The sequence below is a fragment of the Pleurodeles waltl genome, chromosome 5 (assembly GCF_031143425.1).
Source record: "Pleurodeles waltl isolate 20211129_DDA chromosome 5, aPleWal1.hap1.20221129, whole genome shotgun sequence".
In the NCBI taxonomy this organism is placed as follows: domain Eukaryota; kingdom Metazoa; phylum Chordata; class Amphibia; order Caudata; family Salamandridae; genus Pleurodeles; species Pleurodeles waltl.
The window spans coordinates 1,672,347,203-1,672,359,601 of NC_090444.1; positions in this window are offsets into that span (position 1 = coordinate 1,672,347,203).

A 12,399-nucleotide genomic window follows, 5' to 3' on the forward strand; every position below is an offset into this window, starting at 1 on the left:
GCCTGCCGCTGTACACTTGAACTGAGATATATTTTATTCAGCTTCGTTTATTATTTTAACAATAGCCACATTTGTGGTCTTTTTTTATTTCTCTGTATCTTGCTGTTCTTTGCCTAGGCCAGTACTGCGTTCTTAAACAAGACATTTCTTTGACTTTGTGGTCTCTCCAGGCTGCAGTAAGATAGGTTGCCGGTAACCGTGGTGACGCTTTGTCTCTGGTATTCATAGAAACATACACATCCTTACGTTGGGACATTTTTTCAGAACATCAGCTGTTTTATTATAAAAACACTTCACTGTCCCATGACCTTGAGAGGGAGATTCCAGTCAGATGACCACAACTGTATGCTGATTGCTGAACGCTTTGCTACAGCTGCTTATGCAGACTTCAGGCCTCTTGCTCAGGTACGAGGGATGATGTCTTCCAGGGAAGCCTGAAGGGCAGAACTAGAGCTTAACATGCCGTGCTCTAATGTAGCCTAGGTAGGAATTAGTTTAATGATTCTAGTGACAACATGGAAGCATTATTTTTATGCTTTACTCTCCTCGTCACTATTTTAATCCTGTCATGCTTCATCATCCTGGTTGTTGCAGTACATGCTTTAGTATCCAAGATGCTTCATTAAAAAAATGATTGAAACATATACTGCCTCTGATTGTCCTTGTATATGTGAGACTAATGTAACTGAGAGAAACGGATGCGATCTGAGTGACCACGATTTCCCTGAGGAGTAAATTTTGTCATGCGCTCGGCTGCCGAATCATCCCTGCTCTTGGGTAGAGATGAGGCACTGCTAGTTAGATGGAGCAAAACCCGGATTAGGTCAACAGGCATCACCTTTAGTGGGTTCAGACTCAGTCCCCCACACTGCAGGCGATTCTGCCATCCAAATCCAGTAGTCTCATTAGAATAATGAGAGCCTACTCGACAGGTACACTTGCCAACACCAGAAGGGTCATATCCTAGACCCAATTTTTTTTAACCTATCCAATATAACAGTGGAGGCGCCCCAGTCAATGGTCTGGACAGACGATTTCACTATTCCTTTCTCAGTCCCAAAAGTAGGTAAGGATATAAAAAGAACTGCATACCCTAAAATGTCCTGGCAGTGGTCTAAATTAGAAACTGCCAGATGGGAGCAACCATTAGGTAAATCATTCCCGGTATTAATGAATGACACAGAGGTATCTACAGTATATAAAGGATTTAATAAATGAGTCACAATGAATTTAGATGACTTAATCACAATAAAAACAAGTATCTGCCATCCTGCTCAAACAATTCATGGAATTCAGAGGAGTTAAAATAACTAAAAACAGAAGATAAAAAACAGGAAAGGAAGTGGAGAGCTAAATATGATGAAATAAGCAAACAGATGTACATGGCACCTCTGAAAAAAGTACCATGATGCAATTCGGAAAGCACGTACAAGCAATCTTGCTAATAGGATTAAGCAATCTGACAGTTCCTCAAGAGAGATTTTTCATATAGTAAACTTAATTCTGAACCATGGCACTTTAGAATAGTTCTATTGTCTCTACTGAGCGATGCAAAGTTTTGGTGTTACACCTGGCATCCTTGGCGTGGTGTCCCGTGCATTTTTTGCCTCTGCTTTCTATGTTTTGACTGTGTACTGGACTTTGTTTTTGCTGATTTTTGTTACTCTGGGAACTTTACCACTGCTGACCAGTGCTAGAGTGCAAGTGCTCTTTGTGTAAACTGTATGTGTAATTGGCTTTTCCATGATTGGCATATTTTATTTACTAGTAAGTCCCTAGTAAAGTGCACTGGAGGTGCCAAGGACCTGTAAATAAAATGCTGCTAGTGGGCCTGCAGCACTGATCGTGCCACCCTCATGAGTAGCCCTATAAACATGGCTGAGACCTGCCACTGTTGTATCTGTGTGTGCAGTTTTAAACTGCCAATTCGACCTGGCAAGTGTACCCACTTGCCAGACCCAAACCTTCCATTTTTGTACATCTAAGTCACCCCTAAGGTAGGCCCGAGGTAGCCCCATGGGCAGGATGCAGTGTATGTCAAAGGTAGGACATGTACTGATGTGTTTTACATGCCCTGACAGTGAAATAGTGCTAAATTCATTTTTCACTGTTGCAAGGCCTATCTCTCTCACAGGTTAACAAGGGGACTGCCTTTAAATATCTTTTAAGTACAGTTTCCCATTGGGAGCAGATAGATAGAGTTTGGGGTCTCTGAACTCACAATTTAAAAATACGTCTTTTGGAAAAGTTGGTTTCTAGATTGTCAGTTTGTAAATGCCTGAGAGGTCATTTTCTTGCTTAACCATTCTGTGCCTCTTCCTGGAATCCGTCTGGGTCAGACTAACAGTTGGGCTATTTGTGAATTCCCTCTAGACAGTGACACAAAGGGAGCTGGGGTGTACTGGACTATTAGATTACTTATGGAACCAAGAGGAATCTCTGCCAAGGAGAAGAGTTGAAGAGCTGGAGGAGGAGTACTGCCTCTTTGCCTGTGAGTGGGCTTTGCTGGATTGGTCTGAAGTTGCTGCTTCTGCCTTTGAGAAGACAAAGACTAGACTTTGCTGTGTTCTCCTACTTGTGAAGTGTCTCCAAAGACTTGGACTGAGCCTGCCCCCTGTTCTGAAGTCTCAAGGCCATCAAAGACTTCCTATGCCAGCACCTGGAATCTCTTGCTGAGATTCCTACCCTGACAAGTGGTACCCACTCTAGTCCCTGGACCCTTGAGAGGTGAAGCAGGTGGAACAAAAACAGAAATCCACACACAGCAGCCGTGTGGGGAAATTTTGACGCACCACCTGCATCGCTGCTGAGAAATCGACACACCACCTGCATTGTGGCTAGGAAATCGATGCATAGCCTGCGTTGCGGCTGGATAAATGATGCACCACCCACCTGCAGCTGCCAAAATCGACGCAACCCTCACGTAGCCTGGTTCCTCATCACTGTGATGCCAGATTTCTCATGCATCATTGCTGGGCATCACAATCAACGTGAACCTGCCTAGACCCAAGGGTGCCCGTCCGGAAGTTGACGTATCGCTTTTCTGTGGGGAAGAAAAACAACTCATAGCCTACCTGACTGGAGAATAAACGATGCACAGCCTCACTTGCGAGTAAGGACAGGCGCAGCTCCTCCAGTATGGCAGAGGAGCGTTGCCCCCACTAGCAGCAGCTGCAAACCTTTTACAAAAAAATTTTTATTATCGTTTTTTAATATGGTGACCCGTTTACTGTTAGGCATTCCGAGAACACAGTCAGCAGGGGTGGAGCTCAAAACACTCCACTGCCTTCCCATAACTGAGAATTTTTTTTAAACCATTAGGCATCTTACACAAAGCAGAGAGTAACGCTGGTCCATCCATTCTGCAGCATTCCGCAATTCCCTATTGTGGCAGTAGGAACCTAGCAACAAACAATCTTGAACGACTTGCTGTCCCCAGAATTAAAAGAGCCAGGTATGGATGTTGGACTTTTACCTATCTCACCCCTAAGCTATGGAATACGCTGCCATTAAGCCTGAGAAGAGAGCTTAATTTAATGAGTTTTAGAAAAAGACTAAAGACATTTCTTTTTCCCGACCTTTCAGGGTAAGGTTTAGCAATTTACTCACTCAACTTGTTAGACAGCAATGGGAAACCTGAATCTCAGGTAGCTGTGCGCTAAAATTGGTGAATAGAATAGAACAGAATAGAACATCAAAAAGGTAAAAAAGTAATGGCAGGACCAATGTTTAGCAAAACTAACTTTTCTAACTAAGAGCCAATACTCCATTCAATGTTGTTGTGGCTCAGGGAATCTCTATCATCTGAAGAAGGCCTTTAGCATGATTCTCAATGGAAAGGCACACCTCTGTACCTTTTTTATTGTGCAGACACAGATTCCGTTGGATTACTGAGAGTACACACTCACATATGATTCCAACATTTCTGCAGGTGACTCACTGATGCATGTCAACAATCAGATAATGAACCTACAACAATAGACACATGCCAAACAGATAGCAAAATGATTCCACATAAGTGGCATGGAAATGCACATTGTCAGTATGTACTGTAAGCCTGCCTGTCATCTCCATCATTGCTCCTGCAATTGTTCATGAGAAATGACATGAAGTAACAGCTTAGGGTGTGTGTGACTCAAGAAACAATGCTGACACACTCCTGTCTATGGTACCACATAAACTGCATACCCATCATACACAAATATTTTCCAAGAGATTTTGGCACGCACACATATGTGATGGAATCAGACATCATCCCATGATGACAGGTAGAACATGTATGAAACAACAATGGAAATGATACTACAAAAGTCCAAGGCACATATGCTAAGGTTTCAGCACAAATACTGCTACCAACAGTGATGTCACCCAAATCATGCAACTGTTCATTCACTATTTACCAAGGGAAAGTATTGCTCATTGACTACACACAAAGGACAAGGTATGCCATACCACATCTATGATGACCACCATCACATGAGAGACAGTATTGAGGCACCAGCACACTTGACACACTGAGAACAAGTGGCCTGTTGGGTACAGATGCCAATGTGCTCACTTGAGCAGACACATGGCTGAGTACAATGACCTCATTTTGTTTGATGTTGGGGCTGACACACTGAAGAAAAGAGGACTGTTGTGTTCAAATGACACCCACAACATGAAACAACATAAGAAGATTGACCACTGTAGTCAGCCATGTGTCTGCCCAAGAGAGTGTATTGATAGTGGACTGTACTCCGTTGTGTCCGTGGTTACTAGGACAATAGGCAAATCACATCTGCATGCACCAACCACTATACCTACCCAAGGGCCTCCTCCAATATTCATGGGGAGATAGCTGTCTCTAACACATCAACCTGGCAATGTAACAGGTAGGAATCTGCCCAAGACTCACCCCCTTGTAGCTGCTGTGCTTCCCTCAAACGCTCATCAAGCTCTGGGTAGGCCACCGTCAGTATGCGGGTCATCAGCGGGGGCAGGGTCCGGTGGGCCCCACACCCACGTTGGGAGGACAGCTGCAGCTGGACATCTGAGATCTTCCGGGCCCAGCGTCTCAGTTCCTCCCACCTTTCCTGAAAGTGGATGCTCTGCTGGTGATGAACCACCCAGGGTCTGCACCTTCGGGGTGATAGCTCTCCAAATCCCTTGCTTCAGATGGGCGTTGACCTGAATGGATGCAATAGATAAATGAAGAGGTCATTATTTAATTGTTTTAATGTTTAACAGTTTTTTCAAAACACATTTAGGAAACCCGTAGCACAAACATTTTTTTAATTGGCAACACACTGCATGTGTAAAGCACACGTGGTGATATGTACAGGGACACAAATGCACATTGTTGGAGTCATCTGCTGACCATACACAACCTTGGTCATGGCCTACACTGACAAAGCAAGCCCACTGACATCATGTAGCCCAGGCTCAAGCAACCTGTACTGTGATGTGAGCCACAATGACACACAACACACCATTGTGACCTTCTGAATGGTAAACTGCTTGTGCATGATTGTACAGATACCTTAACATCCAGGCAGAATGACTCACTGCATACAGTTCATACAGGCAACTACCATGTAACCAACTACACCCTAGGACTCAGGTGACAATGAAAGGGCTGGACTCAGGTCACTGAAAGTTTCTTCTCTGTGGATATATTGACATATTGTCTAACTAATGGAATCTCACAACATGTCTGAGTGGGTTTGTGTGGTATGCACTGGTATCACAGGAAACACCTGTTACCATATGTGGCACTCCAACAGAGATGGCATCCAACATAGCAAGGTATGTTTGGTTGGATTGGTTTCATGTTACAAAGCTAGTGATTCACATGCCATGATTGCCCCTGAATTAGCCAACTATCTGCAGTGTGTTTGTCATTTGTGCACTAGGCCTTCACTGTACAAACATGACTTATGGAAACGTGACAACAGACCTGTGGGAGTAAGGGGCCTGTTATAAGTTAATATTGTTAACGCGTCCCTTTATGTCAATTTATACACAATAGGACTCGTTTTAGGCCGATGAATCTTTTGACCCAGTGGTGAGACACCGTAGAACGAGATAACTGATCAATATATCAAGCAATATGTCAATGATGTTATCAACATATATCACCACAATATACTTTACTTTAGATATTGATTAAACTGTTGACGCGACCATGACCTTTCAGTCATGAATAGCCACACCTTTATTTGAAGTTTTGTGAATTTTATTCCCTATTGATTACAATCTAATAATAAGAGTGTCAATCTCAAAACCAAGAAGCAAAAGAGCATAGTCACGATATGGCAACTGTGACGAGATTTTGATAATGCAAAGATCACAAAACATAAAACACCAATGTGAGATATACACAGATCAGAGTGCATAGAACATCATATACGTCTTAGTTCAGCATGGCACAATGTTAGTCACGTCTATTTGCGTCAGTCAAAGTGATTACCTAACCTAACCACTAATTAGCATCAGCATGTTGGGCTTCATGCAAAATAATTTTGTACACCAATTTGGAAAACATCTAGCTAAGGTCTCTATCCAAAAATACAGCAGTTGGTACCTAGAAAGGAAAAGCAGATAGACAAATTACAATAGCAATTGTCATAATTACCCTCCTCGGAATGAGTCAGCATACAGGATCAGTCTTCGTCTTCAGGACATCAGTTAGATCGCAGTCAATCTGCTTCATCTAAGGGACGGGGGACACTTCCCTCATAAGGAGGAAAAGTGTAATGGGGCAGTCTATAGATGAGGATGGTTTTAAGTCTCAAATCACCAAACAGAGTGACAGAGTTTCTGGATGCAATCGATATCATTCCCTACCTAGTTCCCCGAGTCTTCTGTGTCATGGGTTTTTATCCCTTTTTCGCAATACCTTCCCCCAAAATTCTATTGGATAATCGCTATACCCCACTATCTTTAGCCTATCAAATTATGCATTAGGTAATACAATTGTCACCCCACGATAATTTATAACACTTTGATTGGTCTTCATAATTGATGTTTTTCGTAGGTGGCACATCCGGGGTTACTTCATTCTCTGGCACGTTCTTCAGGTCAAAAGTTCTCTTTTCCATGGTCGATTGTCCTTGAAAGTTTCCATATTTGTTGCAAAACGTATAAAACTTATACTAAAACAGCTAGCATGCGGATGGGAACGGAGCATGACTTGCAACATAAAACAAAGAAAAGAACACATACTGGGTCATGGCCTTTTGCGAGTCAGCACACTGAAGAAACAGAAAAATATGCTTTAATATTAGAGCTACACGACTAAGTTTTCGGCTCACGCTAACTTAAGACTTATGGATTCTAATAAATGTAATTTTCATAGGTGTTAACATATTCAATTAATCATAATGCAAGCAAGTATTTCTTATAGTCGACATTAGTATATGTGTACAATAGCAGCTTCACACTTATAATTGCGTTAAGAATACATCCAAGCGAATAATATTTTGTGATCGTTTTTGTATGCAGCATTGTTAGGTATAAGCATTTCACATCTAATATATGTAATATTTAAACTACGCTCTCTCAGTCCCTCCTCTGATGACGCTCGTCATCACACAAACTTTTCTTTGATCTAATTTTTTACCTTGCGCATAGTACGCATTTCAACATCTTGCCCTTTATGTGAGCTTTCCCATATCCCATTGAACATTTTCTCTCTTTCACTCTCTTCATTTCTTCTGGTTCTTTTAGTCCAATTTCTTTTTATTTTGTCATTAATTTTACATGCCCCCCCATACTCCTAATAGACAAACCAAAACAATTAGTAAACCCATCAGAATTTTTGCAAGTACCCCGTTCCAAATGTTGGTAAACCAGCTTCCAACTCGGGCAATTCCCTTTCCAAATTTCTCCCAAACACCAAGTTCTTTCAAATCCTTCAAATCTGTACTATCTCTAGTAAGGTTAGTAAGCATGCTTCTAATTTTCTTACTGTTATCCGGGATAAATGAGCAACAATGACGCTCATTAAGCATCTTGCAGACCCCTCCACTCTTAGCTAAAAGAATGTCTAAAGCAAGCCGATTTTGAAGAGTCATAGCTCTTTCTGCAGCAAGTTCAGTATCCATCAGGAGTATAGCCCCTGTAAAATTTGTCAACATGTTATCCACTATAGTAGACAACTTTTGAATTTTCATGGAATTTAAGATAACCCCTACTGATGGGATTATAGCTCCAAATATATGACGAATGACAGCCGCCACTGATTCTCGTTTTTGTCTAGGATGTTGTCATTCAGACGTCTTAGGTATTTGTTTTAAGTCATCAATTTGGTATATCTTTGGGAATACTATCCCCAAATAACATGTTCCATACCATCCCTTAGGGAGACGGTAATAAGCATTTAGGCCACAGATGTAATAGATTCCAGGAATCGCTGGATCTTGTCCATTCAGCATAAAGGTCCACTTACTCTGAAACAAAAACACATGTCTGCATTCACTCGTTCCCACAAACAAATTATCCTGATCAGATTTTGGCCTATATATACAAAGCCTACCTACATGCAAGGCATCTATAGTTAATTTGCCTTGCGTCTTGATTGCAGTGTAAGCATAATCATTTGCATAGGTACGTTTCTCTAATCCTTTTTATAATCTTTCTTTCAGTGCTTTGCGTCTATCATCTGTGTGATCTAAGAAGCTTTTCTCTACAGGCGACAGTAAGCAAGTAAAATTATTACGATGTGCATAGGCAGTTCCAAATGTAAGTGTTGGCTCAAAGAATCCTCTAACTATCTTTATATCGTGCTCTTTAGCTAATTTATTTAAGAATTCAATCACAGGTACGAAAGAAAACACAACATCCAGATTTGAATAAAAGTACTGCACATGCTCTTGATTATAGAATCTTGTTAGTAGCAAGCTGCAACTAATTCCATAAGTAAGAGGGAGGCTATGATAAGTAACCCCTTCCTGCACAGATGAAGGAATTTTGGTACATACATAACAATCCTTTGCATCCATAATTTCCACATAATTGTTTAGTAAGCGATAGAAGACATTAGTAGAGAGTTCCCCTTTTGCATTAGTTCCCTCATGCATGTGTCTTGCGTCTTGCTCAAATCTCTCCCACGGTGTTAGTGTGGTAGTTTCAGGTTTTGAAGTAGCGTTAATAGTTTCTTTCTCTATCCATGGCATTCCTACAATCACTCCCACAATTATTACTGCACACACAACACCTACTATAAGACCTAACCATCCGCACACCTTACTTCCCTTACTACTATTTCTATTGTAAGCCATGTTTATATAGAATCAGAACAGTAGATCAACAATCAACTTGAGGATAATTTTTTTTTTTTCTCGTATATTACAGCGTCTTCACTCACTCCAGGACCTCTTTTGTCAATTCAGGTTAGCAGCTTGTTGTAATCAGGTTTCTTAAAAAAAAAGTCAAATCAGGTTTTAGTGTCACTTCCAGTAGTTTTCTAGTGTCTCTCTCTTTTCAGTTTTCACAAATTCAAATTTAGCCAAGTTTTCCTTTGAACTCTTTCAGGTACCGTAATATTGGCCTGGTACTTCTCGATCAAAACAGAATGCTAGGAATTCTTGTTGCCATTCAGAGGTTGTAGCGTATGCCCATTCAGGACCTGTATATCTTCTATTTGCAATTCTTTTTCTTTTTAACCTTCGTTCACCTTGTTGTTCTCCTTCACTCAGATCATCTACTTGAGAAGTATCACTCTCTTCTATTATTGTGTCATTTGATATCTCCCTTATTTTAAGGAGTTGCTTGTCTGGCCAATTGTCGCCTCTATGTGCCTTTTCTCAAAGTTTTCCTTCAGGACGTTGGACAGCACCCACCTCTGGTCATATGGGGGCTCATTCTGAGCCCGGCGGGCAGCGCCCGCCGGGCGGAGACCGCCAAAAGACCGCACCGCGGTCAATAGACCGCAGGGGTCATTTTGACTTTCCCGCTGGGCCGGCGGGCAATCGCCAGAAGATCGCCCGCCGGCCCAGCGGGAAAGCCCCTGCAACGAGGAAGTCGGCTCCGAATGGAGCCGGTGGAGTTGCAGGGGTGCGACGGGTGCAGTAGCACCCGTCGCGATTTTCACTGTCTGCATAGCAGACAGTGAAAATCTTTGTGGGGCCCTGTTAGGGGGCCCCTGCACTGCCCATGCCAGTGGTATGGGCAGTGCAGGGGCCCCCAGGGGCCCCACGACACCCGTTCCCGCCATCCTGTTCCTGCCGGGTTTTACCGCCAGGAACAGGATGGCGGGAAGGGGGTCGGAATCCCCATGGCGGCGCTGCTTGGGATTCTCTGGCCCAGGGGAAATCCGGCGGGAAACCGCCGGATCCCCTTTTCTGACCGCGGCCTTACCGCCGCGGTCAGAATGGGCACTGAAGCACTGCCAGCCTGTTGGCGGTGCTTACGTTGCCCGTGACCCTGACGGTTTAGGACCGCCAGGGTCAGAATGAGGGCCATGGTGTTTTCTCTTGACGGACCTGCAACTGGTTCTGGAGATTCTGACACGTTTTGACTTCTCTCTACAATTTCTCCTTCTCTTTCTTCTTCCGGTTCTAAGTTGGGTTCGGGCCCTAACCCGTATCCGTCTACTTCTGGGAGAACCTCTCCTTGACTTAGTTCTCCTGCTGCCTCTACTGAGATAGGCACTCTGTCACCTCTCTCGAACTCATTGACTGTTTGAGGGACAAGGCTGTTCCCAGTGGGCCCTCCAGTAGTCTCAGTTCCTTCTTGACTGTTCTCTGACCCTGAGACCTCTCCCTCCAAAGTTGCGGTGCCGGAAACTTCAAGTTCCTCTTCAACAGGACACGTTACCTTTTTCGTGTGACTGGCATGTATCCAGTTGGGAACCCCGGCACACTTTACAGTGGTAGTAGTCGTTAATATTACTTGATATGGCCCTTTCCAACGTGGTTCTAGACACGATTTTCTCACGTGCTTCTTGACAACCACCCAATCACCGGCTTGTAGAGAGTGGCCTGGATCGCCAATCGGCGGCAACGTGTTAGCTTCCACCTGGTGAGAAAAAGAGCGAATCACGTCAGCCAGACCTTTGCAGTAATCCAACACCATATCATCTGTAATATTCACTAGTGCATTTGCAGGTACTGCTGGCAATCTCATAGCTCTGCCCATGAGAATTTCATGGGGGGACAATCCCGTTTTCTTGTCTGGGGTGTTTCTCATTGACATCAACACTAGAGGTAAGGCATCTGGCCACTTCATATTAGTTGCTGCGCACATTTTTGCCATCCTTGATTTCAAAGTACCATTCATCTGCTCTACTAGTCCTGATGCTTCAGGGCGATAGCTACAATGCAGCTTTTGTTCAATGTTGAGTGCGGCATACAGGAGTTTAATCACCTCATTGTCAAAGTGTCTACCCCTATCTGATTCTATAGAGACCAGAAACCCGAATCTTGGTATCAGTTCCCTAAGTAGTAGTTTTGCAACTGTAAGACTGTCATTTCTACGTGTGGGATATGCCTCAATCCAATGACTGAAAACACACACAATCACCAACACGTACTTCAATCCTCCACAAACAGGCATTTCAATAAAACCATTTGCATTTTGTTGAACGGACCTCCAGCTCTCCTAATATGACTCAATGTTACCACAGTTCCTTTTCCGGCGTTCATCTGTTGACAGATGACGCACCTGTGGCAAGTGATTTCCGCGGCATGTCTGAATTTTGGGTTAAACCAATCAATTTTAAAGGATCTGATCATGGCATCTCTTCCCAGATGTGCCTGCCCATGATAGAGCCGAACAAACTGTGACAAAAGGCTATTTGGCAAGACTAATTTTCCCTCGTCTGAAACCCATAGATCATCAGCTCTTTGTACACATTGCATTCTTTGCCAAGAGCGTTTTTCTTCTTTCCTCGCACGACTTTGTAATGTTTTTAGTTCATCTAATGTGTCAACCACCCGCAATGCTAGGTTTAAACATGTGTCATTCTCAGTTTGTGGTAACAACGTGGTTCTAGACACGATTTTCTCACGTGCTTCTTGACAACCACCCGATCACCGGCTTGTAGAGAGTGGCCTGGATCGCCAATCGGCGGCAACGTGTTAGCTTCCACCTGGTGAGAAAAAGAGCGAATCACGTCAGCCAGACCTTTGCAGTAATCCAACACCATATCATCTGTAATATTCACTAGTGCATTTGCAGGTACTGCTGGCAATCTCATAGCTCTGCCCATGAGAATTTCATGGGGGGACAATCCCGTTTTCTTGTCTGGGGTGTTTCTCATTGACATCAACACTAGAGGTAAGGCATCTGGCCACTTCATATTAGTTGCTGCGCACATTTTTGCCATCCTTGATTTCAAAGTACCATTCATCTGCTCTACTAGTCCTGATGCTTCAGGGCGATAGCTACAATGCAGCTTTTGTTCAATGTTGAGTG